The sequence below is a fragment of the Bufo bufo genome, chromosome 8 (genome assembly GCF_905171765.1).
Source record: "Bufo bufo chromosome 8, aBufBuf1.1, whole genome shotgun sequence".
Lineage (NCBI taxonomy): Eukaryota > Metazoa > Chordata > Amphibia > Anura > Bufonidae > Bufo > Bufo bufo.
In genome coordinates this window covers 199,338,539-199,362,671 of record NC_053396.1, presented here as the reverse complement: position 1 = coordinate 199,362,671, position 24,133 = coordinate 199,338,539, and the positions used below count along the sequence as shown (strand labels likewise).

The following is a 24,133-nucleotide window of genomic DNA, read 5'->3' as shown; positions in this document are numbered from 1 at the left end:
TAATGCAATCTCAGGTAGCCTTTGCTCAGGGGGTATGGATTAATTAGCTGACTAGAGTGTGACACTTTGAGCCTAGAATATTGAACCTTTTCACAATATTCTAATTTTAAGTTGCATTACTGAAATAAATAAACTTTTGCACGATATTCTAATTTCTCGAGTTTCACCTGTATATAGGAGCTAGTTTAAAGTGGCAACCAGCTAAAATTATATGAAGTAGCAAATGACAATTGGTAATACAGACTGATATGCCAGCACCTAGACCCAATGCCGTTTCGCGTTACAGTACGGTAGCACCTTCTGATTGCTTCCTCTAAATGACACCTACATTTTTGTATTTTTACAACTGAATGGAAAAAGTGGCATGAAAATTTAGAATATCTTCTGCCCTATGATGAATAATTCTGTATATCTGGAGGCCTGAACGTGTCTGGAGGGACAAAAGATTTTTCATACTTTTTAAGGATACCGCCACACAAGGCAGATTTTATTTTGCAGCGCAAGGACGAAATTGGCTAAAATCTCATCCAGTTCTCTGGTACTTGGAAAATGCAATGGATTTCCCGCACATAATTTCATGGCAGACAATCCACAGTGTATCCGTCCCATGTGGATGTAACCTAACCCATGTCTCCATGATCTCTTCCTGTACGCTGACAGTGTGTACACATTGGGGGTGCAGGTTTATTTTTTTAAGTTGTCCAAAAATCTACATTTCAACCAAAATCAATTTAGACAGGTAACATAGTAACATAGTACATAAGGCCGAAAAAAGACATTTGTCCATCAAGTTCGGCCTGTTATCCTGCAAGTTGATCCAGAGGAAGGCCAAAAACCCTGTGAGGTAGAAGCCAATTTTCTCCACTTTAGGGGAATAAAAAATTCCTTCCCGACTCCAATCAGGCAATCAGAATAACTCCCTGGATCAACGACCCCTCTCTAGTAGCTATAGCCTGTAATATTATTACGCTCCAGAAATACATCCAGGCCCCTCTTGAATTCCTTTATTGTACTCACCATCACCACCTCCTCAGGCAGAGAGCTCCATAGTCTCACTGCTCTTACCGTAAAGAATCCTTTTCTATGTTTGTGTACAAACCTTCTTTCCTCCAGACGCAGAGGATGTCCCCTCATCACAGTCACAGTCCTGGGGATAAATAGCTGATGGGATAGATCTCTGTACTGACCCCTGATATATTTATACATATTAATTAGATCTCCCCTCAGTCGTCTTTTTTCTAAAGTGAATAACCCTAATTTTGATAATCTTTCAGGGTACTGTAGTTGCCCCATTCCAGTTATTACTTTAGTTGCCCTCCTCTGAACCCTCTCCAGCTCTGCTATGTCTGCCTTGCTTACAGGAGCCCAGAACTGTACACAGTACTCCATGTGTGGTCTGACTAATGATTTGTAAAGTGGTAGGACTATGTTCTCTTCACGGGCATCTATGCCCCTTCTGATGCAACCCATTATCTTGTTGGCCTTGGCAGCAGCTGCCTGACACTGGTTTTTGCAGCTTAGTTTGCTTTTTTTTTAAATTCCTAGATCCTTTTCCATGTCAATGTTACCCAGTGTTTTACCATTTAGTATGTACGGGTGACTTGCATTATTCCTTCCCATGTGCATAACTTTACATTTGTCAGTGTTAAACCTCATCTGCCACTTATCTGCCCAAGCCTCCAATCTATCCAGATCCCTCTGTAGTAGTATACTGTCCTCATCAGTGTAAATTACTTTACACAGTTTAGTGTCATCTGCGAAAATTGATACTTCACTATGCAAGCCTTCTACAAGATCATTAATAAATATATTGAAGAGAATAGGGCCCAATACTGACCCCTGAGGTACCCCACTAATGACAGTGACCCAATCTGAGTGTGTACCGTTAATAACCACCCTCTGTTTTCTATCACTCAGCCAGTTACTTACCCACATACAGATGTTTTCTCCCAGTCCGAGCATTCTCATTTTATATACTAACCTTTTATGTGGTACAGTGTCAAATGCTTTGGAGAAGTCCAGATATACGACATCCATTGATTCGCCGCTGTCAAGTCTAGAACTTACCTCCTCATAGAAACTGATTAAATTAGTCTGACATGACCGATCCCTCACGAAGCCATGCTGATATGGCGTTATTTGCTTATTTCCGTTGAGATGCTCTAATATAGCATCTCTTAGAAAACCTTCAAACAGTTTACCCACAACAGATGTTAAACTTACCGGCCTATAGTTTCCAGGCTCTGTTTTTGGCCCCTTTTTGAATATTGGCACCACATATGCCACGCGCCAATCCTGTGGGACATTCCCTGTCAGTATAGAGTCTGCAAATATCAGAAATAAGGGTCTGGCTATGACATTACTTAATTCCTTTAGGATACGGGGGTGTATGTCATCCGGTCCTGGCGATTTGTCTATTTTAATCTTTTTAAGTCGCTGATGTACTTCTTCCTGGGTCAGACAGGACACTTTTAATGGGGAATTTATTTTTACATTCTGCATGTCATCTGACAGTTTATTTTCCTCAGTGAATACATTGGAGAAAAAAATATTTAACAGCTTTGCTTTCTCCTCGTCGCTCTCTGCGACTCCCCCCTCATTACTCTTTAAAGGGCCAACACCTTCAGATTTATACTTTTTACATTTATATAATTGAAGAACATTTTAGGGTTAGTTTTAAGAACATTTTAGGGTTAGTTTTACTTTTAGGTGTATTTCATAATAAAGATCTAGTCCATTGTAAATATCAGCCCACCCCCATGTAACCCCACAGTTATTCCATGACCACATACACACATGATGGTTTTCTACCTCCCTTTCAAATATCATCTCAATAAGTTTCTGTTTTTCAGATGACATTTATTGATGGTGATTTTAGTATAAGAATTATCTGCTACAAGTTTAAAGCTTGTAAAAAAAATAAAAAATGTCTCCATTCTTTGGTCAGCGGTGATGTTCTTCATTCAGCTCCTCAGGGACCAGGGAAGAACATGGGGCCCAGCAAAGTTTTACATAGCCCTCAAGGGATGATGTGAACATGCAGTGTCTTCTCTCCACCAGGGGAGGAATGTGAACAAGTGGGTGCTCTTGTTGAGGGATGGTGATGATCTCTTCTCTATGAAGGAGAACTCATTGTCATCACACCGGCTGCTGTGAAATATTTTCTCCTTCTCTGGACATTAGGTGACAAGTCCTCTCGCCTCCAGGGACATGAAATCCTAATATCTGGGTGTTCTTATGCGATTGCTGAATCTACCCTATGATGTCTCTCCATATTATTACTGGTGGTGACACAGTCTTCTTCTCCCTGGTCGTGCCTGATGTTTCTGCTTCTTCTGATGTTATTCGTCAGCCAACTCTCACGTGGAAATTAATTATATCAGCAGCTCAGTGGTGGTAATCTTCCCAGTTATATTGACTCTCAACCTCCAGTCCTTCGATGACAAACTCCTAGAAGGGGATGACAAATATATAAGCCTAAAATTACAAGAGAACCTTGTCACTACACATATCATCCTCTCTAAGAGGCTGCTACACATCTACAATGGACTGAAATTGAAGTGAGCTATATGTAAGAGCCCTGGTGCCAATGAGTAATACAGAAGGAAAAAATGATCTGGCATGGTCCCTGCCATTAACTGGGTATGTGCCTAAAGTCTCACTCCATGTGGCTTCAGCTACATACCAAACTCTTGTTCTCTGAAACTCCTAGTGTCATGTGAGTTATGCATTACAAAAAGCAATGTAGAGCACTGCAGGATACAGCACAAATAGACGACTGCTAAAGGGACAGTGTCTGCAATAAAAATGGAAAGCAGCAGGCACATTTATCATGCAGAACATAACCAGACATTATCCACCACTGACAATTCACAGTTCAACAATACAAGCCATACAAAGGGCGAGAAGCTCTACCTTTTGACAGTCCTCATCAAAGCACCCCCTTACAAGGTTATGTCCAGTCCTTGTCACATCCACCACAGGGATCAGGTCTTGTTCGGTCACCAGAGTTGCAGCATCAACCATGTGGCTGTTCTTACGGCCCTTCTCATCAACTTGAACAAAGTTGCTTGTCCTCAGGCCTAGGTCTACAGTCTAGGTCTTGACTGTCCTGGTTTTGTGCTCAGATGGAGGTGCGCTTATTGGTGTCCCTGGCGAATGGCAGTATTCGGATGATGTCCCGACTCTACTTGGTTCCTCTGCCTCAGACAACAGGGTGAATACGGTTGCTCCGAAGTAGTTTGGTCTGTGGTGAATAAAGGAAAGCAGAATTTAGGGCCAGTGAAATACAGGGTCTTATGCAAGGGAGGGGGGGACTATAATTTGAGATTTAGCATCTATATATCTATCTAATCATTCTGTCTATCTATCCTTCTCTCAATTATGAATCCAAACATTAATTCATCCTCTCATCGATACATCCGCCCAACCTTCGATCCATCCACCTATTAATCTTTCCATTTAAATATTCATCCATCAATCCATCCTTCCAACCACCTACCATCCACCCTTCCATCCATACATCCAGCCAAGCAAATATCAACTATCCATCCATTTATCATCCATCAATTTATTTACCATCCAATGATCCATCCATCCAACCAGCCAGCCATCCTCCATTTCACCCATCCAATCATGCATCCATTTACCTTGTTCCTAGAACGGCAGCATTTAGTTGATGTTCCGGCTCCTCCTGACTCCTCTGCCTCAGAGGACAGAGGGTGAACGCGGTTTTTCCGCAGAAGTAGTGTGATCTGTGGTGGAGAGAGGAAAACAGAATTTATATGGAAGGGATAGGCTACATGGTTAAAACAGCCCCCATGACTATGTAGGGGCAAGCTCCTCTTAAAGGCCATAAAAACAGCCCTCTTTGCCTATCTAGGAGCTTCACTGAGGAAAACTCTGCATCTGCACAGACTCCCTGAGCCTCTCTCATCCCAAGACTGGATAGAGCCCTCCAGTACATATCCACAACTCAATATACTGGTAAGAACTAATTTCCAGCATTTACGGTCAGCTGTAAAATGACTATAATTACCACCAAAATAATCTAGACAAGAACCTCCGGCCTTAAAACAATCACAGACACATTCATTTATTTTTCACTGAGACAGGAAAAAAGTTGCATATTTTTATGGACTGTCTAGAAATTTCTGAATTGTTGGCAACCCTGATCCCTTCTCTGTCCTTATCTCTATAATGAGTACAGGAAGGATACATCTACCCTCCTACCGATCCCCTATTCATCCAACCAACCCTATATTCATCCATTTGTCCATCCATCAGTCTTTTAATCAAAATATCCATGTATAAATCCATCCATACATCCAACCAAGCAGAAACCAATCATCCATCTGTCCATATATCCGTTTATCTATCATCTGATGATCCACCCAGCCAATCATCCATCCATTTACCTTGTTCCAAAAACAGCAGCCTTCAGCTCTCCTTGACTCCTCTCCTTGTGTCTCAGAGGACACAAGGTAAATACGGGCACGCCGAGGTAGTTTGGTCTGTGGTGGAAAACAGAATTTAGTGTCAGTGAAATACAGGGACATATGCAAGGGGGACTATATCTATCTATCTATCTATCTATCTATCTATCTCCAGTATATCTATCTATCTATCTATCTATCTCTCTATCTGCAGTATATCTATCTATCTATTATCTATCTGTTGATCCATCCTCCATCCATTTATCCACACACCCAATCAGCCATCAACCATCCACCCATTCATCTTTTCCAACTATCCATACATACATCCAATTAAGCAAAATCCAACCAACTAACATCCACCCATCCATCAATCCATTTATCTACCATCCAATGATCTATCTATCCATCCAACCAACTGTCCTCCAATTCATTCATTCATATCATGCATCCATTTACCTTTCGGCGGCATTCAGACAAGGTCCTGGCTTGCCCTAACTCTTCTGCCTCGATGAACCGAGGGTGAAGCTGGGCGCGCCGATTTAGTTTGTTCTGTAGTGGAAAAAAGAAAACAGAATTTAGGGTCAATGAAATACAATGATGCATGGAAGGGAAGGGGGAGGAGTACATGGTTAAAAGAGCCCGTTTGCATATGTAGGAGTTAGATTTACTCAGAAAAGTCAATATCTTCAGCGCTTCATTTAAAGATAGGGCAGAGCATGCCTGATCATAGTGAGAACTGTGTGGCCATACAGTTACAGCTGCACAGTCCTCTCTATCCACTCTCTGCTCTCATCTCTATCTTCAGTGCAGGAGGAATCAGGAGGGTTCAGCAAAAACATTGGTAAAACCTAAAGTGTATGGGTCCCTAGGAGGTTTAGGTCACAGGAGGGAGGGTGGTGGTGAGAAGTAGGGGGCTGTGCGACTTTTTTCTAGGTGATCTATCTGGTATTTTGTATGTGTTAGGGTTAGAGTTAGGGTTTTTCTGGTGGTGGGCATGGATGCTAGGGGTAGTTTGGGAGCAGGACTGGATTCACCTAGGAGCCCATAGATTCTATGCCCAACCTAGAACAACATTGGAGCCGACACAGGTAAGTGACCATTGCACCCAGATATGTAGCATTAAGAGGACTCGTCATGTCCCCTCCATTATGTGTGTATGCTCATGAGTCCTCGCTATGTCTTCTGGTCCTGGACTCCACAGGGTTTAGTATGGACATATAAATGAGTGATCTGCAGTCAGTAGGAGCAGAACTATTCATGTATTACTGCACTTAATAGGACCTGGAGGTGACACGTTCCCTTGGTTTTCCACTGTCCTCCACTGGGAAGCTTGCTAGACAACCAGAGGTTCTTACATTAAAGGGGTATTCCCATCTCGGGCACTGGGGACACGCACCTATACTTAGAATAGAGATTGCATGCATGGCCGCCCTCCATATATTCCTATGGGAGCATCGAAAACAGTGGAGCAACACGCTGGGCTATTTTCAGAAGTCCTATTGAAATGAATGGGAAGTGCACCGCACAAGCTCGGCTACTACTTCATTCACGTCTCTGACGGAAATAGCTCACCTCTGGGATCCGCACCTCTCAGGCACTGAGGGGCATAACCTAGCGATATGCCCCCAATGTCCGAGATGGAAATACCCCTTTAACCCTTTCTTTGCAAAAGACTACAATGGATGCTGCCTTTCAATACCCTAGACCACCAGGTATATTGACATTAGGAAAGGTCATCAATTTCCGACCTCTGGGGGTCCAACTTCCCTACCGATCAGCTGTTTAAAAAAGTCGCTGCAACATTCATCGGTCACATGGCCACTATCAAGTGAATAAATCTGGGCGGCAATACCAAGCACAACCAACTGTGTAATAGATGGCGCTGTGCTGGGTAAGAGGAGGAAACAGCCTCCTGAAGCAACTGATCTGCAGGTTGTCAGGTGTCGGACCCCCAATGTTCAGATATTGATGACCTATCCAGAGGAATTGGCATCAATATCAATTTTTTATTTTATTTTACTCACATATTCCCACAGCACTTTATAGACATTTTCATCACTTTTTGTCCTCAGTGGTACCCACAGTCCCCTATCAGGAAACCCACACAAACACAGGGGGAACATACAAACTCCATGCAGATGTTGTCCATGGTCAGATTTGCACCCAGGGCCCCAGCGCTGCGAGGCACCAGCGCTAACCTCTGCTAGCACCGGGCTCCTGGCTTTGTCTACAACCAGAGAATCTCTAGCTGTCATAAAACTACAACTCCCAGCATGCTCCTACGGTTGGAGAGGACCGCAGGTAATAATCCAGAATAATCCTAATCAATCAGTAAATAAAATCCAGTTACAAGGAATCAGTCAAAGCAGAGCATTATGGGTAACATCAGGCTCCAAGAGCGATGACATCACGGTTAGAACTCTGGTAAATGGGCAATGACTGTTACCATGGTAACCAGGTGACAGACGGTGGAGAAAAACTGAACTGTGGAAATCAAGCAAACAGACTTCATATTTTCTTATCATTTTACCCTTTTTGACTCCTCTGGCAGACTTACAATTTGCGGATGGTAAATTTGGGAGAAATAGGCCCCCGAACAGAGCAGGACCGCCGGTTTAGCCCCGCCCATTTTAGCCCAGCGCAGCCTGAATATGCAGGGACTGTCTCTGCAAGTTCAGGACTGCGGGTCACTATGCTCTGGGTGCAGGGAGAGGGGTCTGGGGGCAAATACAACATCTGGAAATCGTATTCCTGTCCCTGGACACACAGTTCTGTGGACAATCTACAATCCTCCTCAGTTCTCTCCTCGCTCTACATTACAATACAGGACTGTATTAATCTCTGGAAATCTCAGCAGTAATAATATAATAATCCTAATACCAGGAAATAAAACCTACTTACAAGAAATCTCTCCATATGACGTCAGCAAAAAACAACAGCAAAGTCTCCAAATTCCACTCTCCTTCTCTCCTATACAACCCTCAGAGCATTCTGGGCGACACCCGGCTTTATATAGCAGCGATGACATCACAGTAGTGTTTATGACATCATGGAACAGGGTTTCCATGGTAACCAGGTGCTTTTCTGGGTGGGGCCTAATAACACCTGCCAGATTCTTATATGTTATTACCGTCTGGAACCACACACATGAATATCTAATAAAATAGTGACGCTTTATTGAGGTGGAAACGACAATAGCGCTCAGTAAAGAACCAGGGGCGTGATCAGGAACACATGACACAGGCTCGCTGTATGATCGGTTATTGGCCACAGTCAGGCATCGTTATCACTTCCCAGGGCTAGCACAACAAGTACCAGCAATCCCAGCCAGCCATATTTGAAGTATCTGTGTATATGGAATGTCCAAAGAGGGGGGGGGTTGTCCCTCAAAGGGAGAATGGTGCAATCGCACCTCTCACCAATGTACTGCTCAAAAGCGAAATATATGAAAATAAAGGGGCAGTGACGTTCTAAAATGTACAATTTTTAATGCTACGAATAAAATAAATATATATAACCCCCTACAAACATGAACATAGACAGACACAAATAGGACCCTAGGTACACGTAGACCGCTGGGAGGCGGGTCACGGTAGATGGGGCCCTGCGAGCAGATCCTTATTTCAATTGTTTGGACCCCAAGGATCAAGGGGAACCACACCTGGTGGTAAAAAAGTAATAAACGAAAATGTCTTGTGTCACATATAGAGGACACGGACAATGCCTTGTGTGGGTAAGAAAAAAGGGTGGATCTTACCGGTACAAAGTAATAGGCGGCGTTTATTCACCAGGCTCAGGAGGTAACCGGGAATGTTGTTCCTTTCCCAGCGCGTGGAATTGGTGTCCTTTACAGAGGGGTCTCTGTGAGATAGGTCATGCGTTTTGAAGGGCTTCAGGGAGATGAGCTGTCCCTGTTGCACCCTGCTTGACCTACTAAGACCCTAATGCCCTAACACGGGATCCGTGCCCCGCAAGGGGTGGTCCCGTCCGGAACCTTGCCCTGGTTTAAGGTCCCTATAAGACCCTGCCGGGGTAATAAGGAGTACACCTAATGTAGTGAAAAATAGATAAACCGTGGGTACAAAAAATTAGTATGTTCACCTGTCCCTACGCGTTTCTTCAATAGAACATACTTGCAGAATAGTGATAGTAAACCCCTTGAATCGTCAGGGGACGGGGGTTAGCGTAAGTGGTTACTGCCCTCAGTTGCACAGTTTAGACCATAAGTTACTGGTCAAGACGAAAGGGGCAGACTCAATTATGCCACTAATAATACATAATATATTAACACTAAAGCCGACCTCAGCCGCAGTAAATAAATAAAGTAATATAAAGCGGTTGGGAGGGAAGCGCAGACTAACTCTGGCCGCTCAATAATGTATGGCGCGGTTGCTGACTACCTAGAAAGCGTATGGCAAGATCCAGGTGTACCTGTAACACACAAGAGAAAATAGAGGAACGCCCTATAGACAGGTGTCTAATAACAGTAAAATAATCAAGTCACACCTGCTATCCCCCTAGTGCAAGGGAAGGCCAGCAAGTGATGCACCATTATGCATATAGAGACTCAAATAGTGCATAGTGTATTTACTTACATACAGCCTGGGGTGCGCGTGGCAACCATCCGGCTGGACCGGCGTCAGGTAGTTTGTGTGAGGCCGGTGGTGTGGCGTCTGGCAGCGCTGTATGGCGCGCTGGTTCAGTTTTAAAATGAAGGGGGGCGGAGTATAATCCGCGCATGCGCAGGACGTTTGCCGCGATGTGATGAAAAGGCATTGCGTGTTGCGGCGCACGTCACGTGAGCGCGCGTCATTGGTCATGTGAGCGCTGGGTCCGTCCCCTTAGTGCCCGTGTCCGCCGGCAATTACACCCACAGGGTGCACAGCAAGCGGACACGCAGGATGGGCGGACGCAGCGGTTCACTTGGAGATGCTAAGTGGATGGAGCTGGGCAAACTATCAGTGTCAGGCTACTACATACCACTTGCATAGAAAGTGAAAGTGGGGGGTCATGGTCACAGACTCTCCACTGAAGGACAACGAAATGGACATTCAGGGGCAGGGATAACAACAGTTCTAGAGGTTGGACCGCAAAAAGATAATAAATAAATAGTAGGCATGCTCCCAGCCCACAAGAGGAAAAGTAAAAAGCAATAATAAATAAATCAATTTGTTGTTTAAATATGACATGTTCGGTTGTGCGTAATACAGCTATACAAGGGGATTTAAAAGAGATGAACGGGGACTACCGTTAGATGGCATGGTAGCATACACTCACCCCACAGATCCAGCTGATGATGCTGGTCAGGGGATAAGGGAAGGCGTGCCCACCAAAGGCCCCTCAAAGAAAACACCCAAACTGTAATTGGTCATTGAGGCCATGGGGTTGGTGGTTTTTAATTTAAAAATCCACCAGCACTCGCGTTGGAGTATACGCTTATCCCAGTCTCCTCCACGTTGAGGTTTCTGCACATGTTCGATGCCCATGAAGGACACAGCCGAGATACGGCCACCGTGGTCACTGTGGACATGTCTCGCCACCGGGGTGTCTCTATCGTTGCGGATGTCCCCGATGTGCTCCCCCATCCGCTTGCGTAGTTCCCTGCAGGTCTTGCCCACATACCGCTTGCCGCATTCACAGGTCAGAAGGTAAATGACACCCGTGGAGCGGCAATTAATAAAGTCGCGTATGTGGTAGGCATGACCAGCAGGGTCCACCGCAAAAGATTTGCCCTGGGTAATGTGACTACAGAAACTGCAGTGTCCAGATCTGTAACAGCCCTTAACTGGGCTGTCCAGCGTGGTTTTTCTGGTGGACTGTAGTGGCTGTTAACCAACCTGTCCCTAAGATTAGTCCCTCTCCTGAAGGTCACAGAGGGTTGGGGGCTTAAAACTGCAGCGAGATCAGGGTCCATGAGGAGAGTCTCCCAGTTGCGACCTAAGATCTCCCTTATTCTGGTGGCTGCGGAATCAAAAGTCCCTATAACCCGTATCTTTCTCTGAGTATCAGTTTCTAGGTTCTTGGTGGGATGTAGAAGGGTGGTACGCGTCTCGGCCTGTGCCCTTTGATAGGCTTTTTTAAGTGACCTATCAGGGTAACCCCGTTCATGGAAACGCCTTCTCAGGTCATCTGCCTGGCGCTTAAACTCCTCCTTTTCGGAGCAGTTACGTTTAAGTCTTAAATATTGCCCAACCGGTATGCCCCGTTTGAGCGGGGTAGGGTGGCAGCTATCCCACCTGGACGTGGATTTGCGGTAGATGGTGGTCTGTAAACCACCACTGCCGCCCCTGGATATAGAGATGTCCAAGAATGGAAGGTGATCCCGCACAATAACTGAGGTGAACCTCAGGTTAAGGCTGTTGTGGTTAAGTTCGTCGACGAACCCGGTAAAGGCGTCCTCTGGTCCGCTCCACCAGATGAATATGTCATCTATGTAGCGGGACCAGAGGACGACATGCTCCGAGTACCGACTTGGTGTTTCACCAAAAACCACCGTCTCTTCCCACCAGCCCAGGAGCAGATTCGCATAGGATGGTGCACACAAACTGCCCATTTCGGTGCCCCTGAGCTGGTGGTAAGCGCGGCCATCAAATAGAAAGAAATTACTACAGAGGACAAAGTTCAGTAGGTTCAAAACCAAGTTGTTGTGTGCGATGAACTGTTGGCCCCTTGCTCTCAGAAAATGTGCAGCTGCCTCAAGCCCCCTATCGTGCTGAATGGACGAATATAGAGCCTCCACGTCGATTGATGCCAAAAACCAGTGTGGGTCCATATCTATATTCTCCAATTTCGTAAGCAGATCCCCTGTGTCCTTCACATACGAGGGTAACGATTGCACAAAGGGGCAGAGGATGTGGTCCACATAGATACCCACGTTCTGTGAAAGGTTCCCCACTCCTGAGACAATCGGACGCCCTCTAATGGGCGTGGTCTGCTTATGGACTTTTGGCAAACAATAAAATGTTGCCGTTACTGGGTGGAGAGGGTAGAGGAACTCGAATTCGTCACCACTAATAAGTTTGTCCAACTTCGCTTTTGTCAGTATTTCCAGCAGCTCTTTTTGAAATCTGGGGGTAGGGTTACAGGGCAGAATTTCATATCCCTGGTCATCCCGAAGGATCTCCAGGCACATGTCCCTGTAGCTCGGTGTGTTCATAACTACCACATTACCCCCTTTATCTGAGGGTTTGATTGTTATTTGTTTATCCTTTTCCAAGACTTGTAGCGCGCACCTCTCTTCCCTACTACAATTAAACCTCATCGAAGTAGAGTCCATGACGGCTAGTTCAGAGAGAGTATGCTTTAGGAAGACATCGATGCACGAAATTTCCCCTATTGGTGGCATTTTAAGACTTCTATTTTTCAGGCCCATAGAGGGACCTATGCCCTCGGGGTTGCTGGGCATACTGTCCAGGTTGTAAAGAAAACGAACATCACCAAGGATCTCCCCCGGAATCCCCAGCTCGCGACTTTCTTTTTTGTCCCTAAGCTGAAAATGCTTATGCCACTTAAGCTTGCGGGCAAAGAGGTGGAGATCCTTGGTCCAGCGAAATAGGTCAAATCTTGTAGTGGGTACGAACGATAGGCCACGTCTAAGGACCTTGATCTCAGTAAAGGTCAGGGAGCGAGATGACAAATTGATCACCAGCTTGTCATCGGTTAACACTGTTGTGTTGCCGGGGGTTGGTTGTTGCGATTCCGCAGTGGGTAAGTCATCCCTTGATCTAAAAAAGACAAGGAGGAAGATGATTGTGGGGCGGGGGGGGCACATTGTGGTTGGTTGGTATACCAGGATTGCAATGTCCATAGAAGACAGGCTGTTCTTAGATATCATGGATCGAGGAATAGTAAAAGACAAGTAAAAAAGCTGGGTCGCACCTTTACCGTTTAAACCCCAGAGACAACGCTTACCTAACAACAAACAACTTGTCTACAGTCGATTCATCTCCCTCAAGCACAAACTTCAGAGGACACCGGAGACGAATGAACATTTCTTTACCTTCATGAAAAGAATAGTCCAGAATAACCATGCAGAAATGACACCTGCGCTCCCAGACTCTGAGGAGTGTTGGTACTTACCCATATTCGGCTTGTATCATCCTAAAAAACCAGGGCAGATACGTGTAGTATTCGACTCGAGCACCAGGTGTGAAGGCGTCTCGCTAAACAATGTCTTTCTGTCTGGTCCAGACCTCAACAATAGACTTCTAGAGGTACTTCTCCGCTTCTGCAGAGATTCTGTAGCATTTATGGCCGACATACAACAGATGTCCCACTGCTTCCTCGTCAAGTAAGAACATATAAACAACTTGAGGTTCTTCTGGTACCGCAACAACGACCCCAATTAAGACATTGTAGAGTACCGAATGAGAGTGCACATCTTTGGAAACAGTCCTTCCCCTGCAGTTGCTATCTACGGTCTCAGGTGAAGCAAAGTATGGGTCAGATGTCAGGTCTGTGGAAAAAGATTTCTATGTGGACGACTGCCTGAAATCCACACCGACGAACGAGACCGCAATCAGTCTAATAAAAAGGGCTCAAGAGATGCTCGCTCTATCTAATCTGAGGTTGCACAAAATCGCCTCCAACAGCCGTGAGTTAATGGAGGCCTTTTCACCCCAAGACCATTCAAATGATCTAAACGACTTCCTTCCCATGCAGCGGAGCCTCAGTATGCTATGGGATTTAAAGGCAGACACATTTACCTTCCAAATCAGCAAGGAAGAAAAGCCCTTCACACGCAGAGGAGTCCTGTCCACCATAAACAGCTTATATGATCCTCTGGGATTTGTAGCGCCTGTTACTATCCAAGGCAAATGATGTTAAGAGACTTCACCACAGAGACGTCTGATTGGGATGATCCGCTTCTCATAGAGAAAAAAGACCTGTGGACAGGTTGGAGGAAGTCTCTCAAAGCTTTGTCCAACCTTCATGTGGCACGACCATATGCTTCCGTGCCATCAACTGAAGTCAAGATGCAAAGACTGTATATCTTTTGTGATGCTTTAGTCAAGGCGATTGCAGCCATAGCATACCTAAAGACCATTGACCTCAAAGAACGATGCCATATAGGGCTTGTGATGAGCCGGACCAAACTGTCGCCACTCCGCGAACACACGATACCCTGACTGGAACTCTGCGCTGCTGTGCTTGCAGTGTTGTTGGCTGAACTTATAACAACAGGAATGAACCTGGAAATCGAGGAGGTCGAGTTTTACACGTACAACAAGATAGTCCTAGGATATATTTGCAATGAAACAAGACACTTTTACGTCTATGGCAGCAAACGGGTGCTAAGGATCAGGAGATCCACTTGTCCTAAACAGTGGCACTACATGCCAACATATCATTATCCTGTGGACCACGCAATCCGTCGCACCAAGCCACCTTAAGGACACAACATGGTTTACGGGTCCTGCATTCCTGTATCGTTCAACTTCTTGCAGCATCAGATCCGACACATTCAAATTGGTAGACCCAGATGTAGATGAAGATATCCGACTTGAAGCATCTGTTCTACGTACGGTGGCTTCGGACCACCAACTCAAATCCCATCGTTTTGGCAGGTTTTCCACCTGGATGTTGCTCGTTTGTGCTATAGCCTGTGTAGTTCATATAGCTCAGTCTTACAAGTTGACATTACCTGTGAGCCAGAAGCCCTGCAAAGGTTTTCATCACTACAAACACGCCTTTACCGCTCCTAATCTGGAAAGGTCCAAGAACATAATAATTTGCACAATACAACATGAATGTTATGCTAAAGAAATAGACTACCTCTGCATAGGCCAAACAGTTTCCAAGGATGGCGCTTTGAAAAAGCTTGATCCCATCATTGACCAAAATGAGTTGCTAAGAATTTGTTAAGTTGTATTACACTTTGTTTTTCCTGTTTGGCAATTTTCACACTAGCGTTGTGGGAGGATCCGTAATGGACGGATCCATTCAGATAATACAACCGTCTGCATCCGTTCAGAACGGATCCATTTGTATTATCTTTAACATAGCCAAGACGGATCCATCTTGATCAGCATTGAAAGTCAATGGAGGACGGATCCGTTTTCTATTGTGCCAGATTGTGTCAGTGAAAACAGATCCTTCCCATTGACTTACATTGTGTGGCAGGACGGATCCGTTTGGCTCAGTTTCATCAGACGGACACCAAAACGCTGCAATCAGCGTTTTGGTGTTCGTCTCCAAAGCGGAATGGAGACTGAACTGATTGATGCAAACCGATGCATTCTGAGAGGATCATTTTCTATTCAGAATGCATTAGAATGTGAGAGCCCTGAACGGATCTCACAAACGGAAAGCCAAAACGCAAGTGTGAAAGTAGACTTACAAAGACTACTACATTGTAGGAGTGCAAAGCATTCTGGAAAAAGAGAAGTCTCCAGGACACAGTATAGAGCTGCCCTTTTGCATATCTCCTTCTCAAACTCCACCATCCTTGTAAAAGCATATCTGGTGAGAGATCTACCTTTGTTTCAGGGACACATGTTATGCAGAGCTGTTTAGCTAGTTATAATTGTTACTCAGGGAGTTGTGAATACTGTTAGCTAGACATGTAATCTGATGTACAGGCAGCTATTTTACCATGGGCTTCAGTGTTAATGCAAATATGTACATGCAATCTATACTTTATACTTATACATGCTATTTGTATTCTTGTAGTTTTAACAAACCATCCTGTTTTGCCAATCAACAAGTTAGGGTCCATTCAAACGTCCGTAGTGTATTGCGGATCTGCAATACACCCGGCCGGCACCCCCCATAGAACTGCCTATTCTTGTCCGCAATTGCGGACAAGAATAGGACATGTTCTATTTTTTCAAAGCCCGGAATTTCAGGGCCGCGCTCCAGAAATGCGGATGCAGAGAGCACATAGTGTGCTCTCCGCATCTCTTCCGGCCCCATAGAGAATGAATGGGTAAGCACCCATTCCCGATATTGTGGAACGGTTGCGAACCCATTTGTGGACGTGTGAATGGACCCTAAAGAACAGTCCTCTTATTTGGAAGACAGGAATGGTTTATGCTGAATGTCGGCCTGCACACAGTGTGAACGTGTATGAAGAGAGAGCAGCCAGCACCCTGTTCCGAACGCCGTTTCGCCCAGAGGCTTCTTCTGAAACGGCATTACAGTACAGTAGCACCTTCTGATGGCTTCCACTAAATGGCACCTACATTTTAGAATTTTTTCAACTGAATGTAAAAAGTGAATATATACTGGAACACCTTCCCAATTAAAATATACCTTTTAATAATTATTTATAAAATCTGGCCTACAGCCGGACTACAAGTACAAGGAAGGTCGACATACACAACAATTACTGTCATATAATGGCAAGAAGGTATATTGGATGTAACTGCAGTTACATCTATCAGAGATTAGGATAGACGCATATGCAGTGCTGGTGAGCAATCCGTAGGATTAAGATTACCCCCACATGAGTGACTTTGTGTATGGGAAACAGCTGAGAACAAAAACATAGAGAACAATATATTACAGTTCACTAGTGACCTTATTACATGGGTTCACATAATACATGTTCCGTGAAAATTCACGGTTAGCTGAAATACTGGATATGTATATCGTGATAATTCACACATTGTTGAACCACTATAAACAGGTTATTTGGTTACTCACGGTTTGCTGAGATACCAGTAAGAATGGAATAGGATGGTTAACTCAGAAATGGGTGTAACGCTCCATAGCTAGATGGAGATCTAGTGCTAGTAGAGAAAAGCGTTCAGATGGTTAATTAGCCCTAGTGGTAACCGTGGTGGTCTAGAGGTCGTGATAACAATCATATAACTAATTGATAAAATATATCATAGTAAGAGAGACAATCCTATCCTACAGAAATCCCTTCGTGACCCTAAAAAGACTCAGCCCAGGGACACCCCTTGAAGGTAGAGGTTCCCTGTCCTCGTGCCTAAACTATCTCTCCCTATATCACCCTATCCTACTTGACCAAAAAAATATATATGACATGACAGACACACTGGAAAAACACATACGAATACAAAAACACAAATCCCAACGTTACGTTTCCCCAGTCAGTATAGCTTCTGACTGGTTCGTTAGGGGAAGTGGAGATCAATACTCCAACAGCAGTGTCTCATAATAGAGATTTTTCAAATTTGGCGTCCCTCAATCAAGACCCTCCAGGAGTAGAAGCCCAGATGTAGGCAATAGATGACCGGTGTCCCCAAGTCCTGTTCAAAATCAGCACCTTATAAAGTATCCACCCCCATTTTGGTCCCTCCCCTCTCAAACAATTTAGTTCACAAAATAGATGAAAAATAATATTCAAAGTGATCTCTCCCGATCTATTTGGTGTCCCCCATGGATATGGTAATACCACATTTGAGGAGAAATACATTGTAGGATCATAAAATACCTCACAGATAATAATCCCATTGGGACAGCATGCAAACGCCGATTTGGAACGCAAATGCGTTTCACAGACCGGAAGTGATGTATTAAACCGGAAGTGACACATATAATGCTGTCCCGAAAACCGGAAGTAGCTCTGGAACGCAAATTGCGTTCCACCATGCGATTTAGACGATTCAAAGAGGCTGTACAGTTAATTAGCAGTCATAATAATGTTCGAATAACAAGAAATAATATGTTTATCATGTGCTATTCCATTCTATATGTACTATTTTGATCAAAACTAGTCATAAGATGGACATCATAATTTAACACTTGACAACACTTAGTAAAGAGAAGGAAGGGACACAAAGGGGAGGTCTGGGGAAATATTAAATCAAGCCAGACACCAAAGGAGTTATAATACTTAATATATTGACAGGGTAACACCGGACCAGCTATTCGCAGACCATCAGGGGGAAAAAACAACTTGTTTACAAAATACACCCCCTTCCGGCACCATAATAATTACTATAGGACCAATTCTGATCCGATATTTTTAATTTATGGCAGAACATATGATAGCAATTGAGTACACCATTGGTAGTTGGTTTTGTTTGGAGAAGAAGGGGGGGCCACCCCAGGAAGGAAAACCCCACACAGTCGAACATTATAAATTTAATAGTCGTGCCAAAGTGGGCAAAAAAATTAATAAAAAAGGCCAGAATGGTGATTCAGGATCCGGAGAGGAGTAATGACCAGGGATCTGGCCAAGAATGAATTATCTAGAGGCCCTAAAAAGACGATAATTCAGGGGAAATTAGTAGTCGTGGTTAGGTGGACATTGTGGGACGTACAACCCACCCAATAGTCGTGTTCAAGTTGGCAGTATAAACCCACTTAAAGTGTTCAAGTGGGATGCATAACCCACTTAATAGTCGTGTTCATGTGGGCAGTGCCAATAACAGGGGGGTTGGTGGATCTGAGCGGGGGAGCAACCATCTTACAGAAAACAGCCAAATGATAATTGTTCGTTGAGACCATGTGGACTATATGTTTTTAATCTATATATCCACTGGCATTCCTTCTGTAAGATTTTTTTTATCCCAATCTCCCTTACGTGGAGATGGTAGAATGATGTCAATGATTTGGAATCCCAGGGATCTGGGATCACCCTCATGGAACTCAAGTACATGATTCGCCATGGGTTTGTCGCGTTTATGTTGGATGTCTCCAAGGTGCTCCCCCACTCTCCTCCTCAGCTCCCTTTTAGTCTTTCCTACATAATTTAGGGGACAGGTACAAGTTATGAGATAAACCACTCCACAACTTCTGCAATTACCAAAATCCCTTATCTCAAAGGTTTTATTCGTTGTAACGCTCTTGAAGAATTTTGATGTAATGATAAATGGGCACGCTATGCAACCACTACATTTAAATGTTCCCAACGGTCTCCTATCTAACCAGGTTCCAGAAGATTTTGGTGAAGTATAAAGACTATGAACCAAAAGGTCCCTAATCGATTTTCCCCTCCTGAAAGTAATCCCTGGTTTGGGTGGGAGCACATCTATAAGATCTCTGTCTGTTCGGAGGATATCCCAGTGTCTTCTCAGGATTTCAAAAATCCTCTCATGAGAGTCATCATACGTCCCGATAACTCTAATGACCTGGTCTTGTGTTTCATCCTTTTTGCGGGGATTCAGAAAATCTTCTCTGTTATGTGTGAGGGAATGTCTAAAAGCCTTTTTTAGTGTGACATCAGGATAGCCTCTATTAAGGAACCTATCCCTAAGGTCCCTGGACTGCGCCATAAATGTAGGGGTATCCGTGCAGTTCCTCCTGATCCGAATGTACTGGCCCTTAGGAATGCCTCTTTTTACTGCGTTCGGATGGAAGCTATCCCAATGTAAAAGGCTATTGGTAGCCGTTGGTTTTCTGAATGTTTCAGTACACAACATTCCATTCCTTTTCGAGATTTTAATGTCTAGGAATGAGATCTCCCTATTATTAATTTCGTAGGTAAATCTCAGACCTATCGGATTATTATTCAGTGATGTGACAAAGGACTTAAAGGCAACCTCTGGACCATCCCACAAGAGAAAGATATCATCAATATACCTTCCCCAAAAGGTAATGTGGGTGGTCCAGGATTCCTCCACATCACTGAATACAAGTTGGTCCTCCCACCAGCCCAGGAGCAGATTTGCGTAAGTCGGGGCACAAGGGCTACCCATCGCGGTGCCCCTGAGCTGGTGGTAAAACACATTCTTGTACAGGAAGAAGTTGTGCGTTAAGACAAATCTGAGGATAGAGATCATGAAGGAATTGTGAGCTCTAAACTGGATACCCCTAGTTGTCAGAAAGGACTCAACTGCTTTGACTCTGCAAACATGAGGTATACTGCTGTATAGGACGTAAAAAAGACAGGTGTGGGGGGGCACACTATAAAAGGGAACACCAAACCACAAGTTAATAGAACACTTTATTCCACTGGATTGTGGTAAAATCCTAAAAACATACCCCTAAAATACAAATAAAATATAGACCATATACAAATCTATAAAAATGCACACAAGGGAATGACACGGTTAAATACCCAAATAGCAGCTAATGAACTTAAGCGGCACACCAATATTGTCCACAGTCGCAAAATGTCCCGTAGGTATCCAAATCTAGTGGATTAGTGTAACACAGTTCTTACTGGGTTACCCCCAATTCAAGCCTATGGGGCCCAATAGTTTGCTGGGTATGGCCTATGATAAACGGCTCACTACCGCTGCCACAATACCTGCACGTACTGTCTCTGCTCAGACTCAGCTCGGTCTTACCGGTCTTCACTGCTAATCCTGCAGCGGTGGTATAGAAGGCCGCACACCCGCAGCGTCCCACGAGGTGTGCTTCCGCCTGCACGTATCGTCCCACGTGACCGGGTATCCAAGGAGACCGGATGCTTTGCTACTGTGACGTCAGTATTGTGCGACAGCTTTCACAGCGGCGCTGTTCAGTTCACTTTATCTTCTTTTCTTTGCCGGCTTTGTTTTCTTTGGTATGCGGTGGATCAACGCTCACTCTAACTACCGCCAGACGCGTTTCGGGGTCCCTCGCCCCTTCCTCAGTGGCCTACTGAGTGAACGGATCCTCACTCTTTATAAATGGTTAACTCCACCCCCGTCTATAATTAACGGAGTGGATTCACCCTTGATATGGCTATACATCTGTGCATTACCATTTGTATATATTTCAGCAATTCATTACATAAAATATAAATATAAAACAATAAATATCATTATATATCCCATTAAAATATAGGTCATTGGAGAAGACTACTGAAACAAATGGAGAAAACTATTAGAGTACCATGCACACAAACCGCATTGAGCTGCATGCGTTTTCAATTGCGAAATTGTGGCTCAGTAAGCCTAGGAGGTAATTCTGTTACTGTTATGGCTTATTGTAGATTAAGAGGAACCGTCCCGCAAGGAGGGGAGATCACAGTGTCGATAAACGACCAAACTGCGATGTCCCATCCCTACCGGACGGGCCCTCACAAAAACCCGAACACCTCCATCTCAGCATTAAGGCCCCTGGGGATGATGGTATCATATTCAAAAATCCTCCGGGATTCCTGACGTGACATATGTGCAATATGATTCCCACCTCTCCAGGGTTTTTTAACCTTTTCAATTGCCACAAACTTCAACCCAGTAGGATCACTATTGTGTACTACTCCAAAATGTCTGGATAGGGAGTGCGTCTCCAGGCCTTTCTTAATATTTGCCACATGCTCCGCTACTCTCTTTTTTAATGTTCTTTTTGTTCTGCCGATATATTGTTTCTTGCATCCACATTGTAGCAGATATATCACATCTGTGGAATCGCAAGTAAGGCATTCCTGTATTTCCAAACTGAATGAGTTGACAGTTGACTCTACTTTTGTGGTCTTTTTTGGGAAGCTAGTAATTTTGCAATTGGCACACCTCCCACATCTGAAGAAACCATTCACTGCTAACCAATTATCTTTTTTCTGAGTTTCTTTCCTCAATTTCACTGTGGGAGCTATCTTGCCGGCCAAATTGTTTGCCCTAGTATATGTAATTTGGGGGGCTGCACTCAAGAGGGGACCAATGACTCTATCATTTAATAAGTGTCCCCAATGTTTGCGAATACTTTTTTCCATTGTTTTGTACTGAGAATTAAAAGGTAGTATAATTCTCAATACCTCATCTTGTGGTGGGGGATCTCTCGCAACAAAGAAATCTTTCCTCTCCATTCTTTTCACTTTTTCAAGTGACCTATCTATCACTTGGACCGGATAATCCCTTTCTAGGAATTGTTGCTTCAACACAATTGCTTCCTCCTCAAATTGATTATCATCTGTACAATTTCGCCTAAGTCTCCGAAATTGACTGGTAGGCACATTTACCAACCAGCGAGGTAGGTGGCAGCTAGCATATCTGATAAAGCTGTTCTTAGCAACTGGTTTGAAGTAGGTGTTGCAAAATAGTTGTCCCCCCTTTACCTGTATTTCCAAATCTAGGAATTCTACTTTCAGCTGACTAACTGTGGGGCTGAACACCAGATTTTTATCATTCTTATTAATGTCCTGAAGGAAAATATCCAAGGATTCAGACGTATTCTGCCATATGAACAGGATGTCATCTATGTAGCGCCGCCACAGTACCAGATCCGTCCCCAGCCTGGGCTTGATGACCTCCTCCTCCCATTGCGCCAAAAAAAGATTGGCATAGCTGGGGGCGAACCTGGTACCCATGGCGGTGCCAGTGCGCTGTACATAGAACTCCCGATCAAATGCAAAATAATTATGGGCCAATATATATCTTACCCCGCCCAAAATATACTCCAACTGCTCACTCGGGAGACCGACTTCTTTCGACATCTGTTCCTGTAACGCCTGTACACCCTGAATATGATCAATAATTGTATACAGGGATCCTACATCCAGCGTCCCCAAGATCCAACCATCCACCCAATTGATCGCCTCCAGGGTGCCAACAATGTCAGTGGTGTCACGTATATATGACGGCACCTGTTTCACGTGGGGTTGAAGCCATTGGTCGATATACTTCGATAAATTGCATGATATGGATTCAATCCCTGACACTATCGGCCGACCCGGAGGCGACCGTAGATTTTTATGGATCTTGGGGATGCAATAGAACACCGGAATCCTTTTTTCCGTGTTCAAGATGAACCTCGCTTCCTGTTCAGACAGAAAGCCCCTTTTCAATCCCTCTTCACAATAAATCTTTAGTTTTTTATAATATTCCTCAGTTGGGTCTCCCCTTAGTTTCTGATATGTGTTTTGTGACTCTAGTTGTCTATGGCATTCCTTTAGATAGTCTGCCATATTTTGTATCACTACAGCCCCACCTTTGTCAGCCGGCCTAATGATAATCTCATTCATCTCTTGTAATGCTTTGATAGCTTTAATCTCCTCTTTGTTTAAATTTGTATTTAACTTCCGGCTTTTCATACCTCTTAAATCCCGTTCTACATTATTTCTAAAGGTGGCCATTTCGCTACTGATCTCCTGCCTGGGGATCCGTTCACTCAGTAGGCCACTGAGGAAGGGGCGAGGGACCCCGAAACGCGTCTGGCGGTAGTTAGAGTGAGCGTTGATCCACCGCATACCAAAGAAAACAAAGCCGGCAAAGAAAAGAAGATAAAGTGAACTGAACAGCGCCGCTGTGAAAGCTGTCGCACAATACTGACGTCACAGTAGCAAAGCATCCGGTCTCCTTGGATACCCGGTCACGTGGGACGATACGTGCAGGCGGAAGCACACCTCGTGGGACGCTGCGGGTGTGCGGCCTTCTATACCACCGCTGCAGGATTAGCAGTGAAGACCGGTAAGACCGAGCTGAGTCTGAGCAGAGACAGTACGTGCAGGTATTGTGGCAGCGGTAGTGAGCCGTTTATCATAGGCCATACCCAGCAAACTATTGGGCCCCATAGGCTTGAATTGGGGGTAACCCAGTAAGAACTGTGTTACACTAATCCACTAGATTTGGATACCTACGGGACATTTTGCGACTGTGTGGTGTGCCGCTTAAGTTCATTAGCTGCTATTTGGGTATTTAACCGTGTCATTCCCTTGTGTGCATTTTTATAGATTTGTATATGGTCTATATTTTATTTGTATTTTAGGGGTATGTTTTTAGGATTTTACCACAATCCAGTGGAATAAAGTGTTCTATTAACTTGTGGTTTGGTGTTCCCTTTTGTAGTGTGCCCCCCCACACCTGTCTTTTTTACGTCCATTTCTTACTCGGTCCTGAGGGTGGGACCTGGGGGTG

At 44.4% G+C, this 24,133-nt stretch overlaps 1 long non-coding RNA gene across 1 annotated transcript; it reads right to left on the bottom strand.

Annotated features, from left to right (window-relative positions):
- Positions 1-3,274: 3,274 nt before the first annotated feature.
- On the bottom strand, positions 3,275-4,733 carry LOC120977853. Its single transcript, XR_005773979.1, has 3 exons — positions 4,650-4,733; positions 3,916-4,246; positions 3,275-3,450 (listed from the first exon to the last, which is right to left on the bottom strand). It is a non-coding gene; the product is annotated as an uncharacterized LOC120977853 (long non-coding RNA).
- Positions 4,734-24,133: the final 19,400 nt, after the last annotated feature.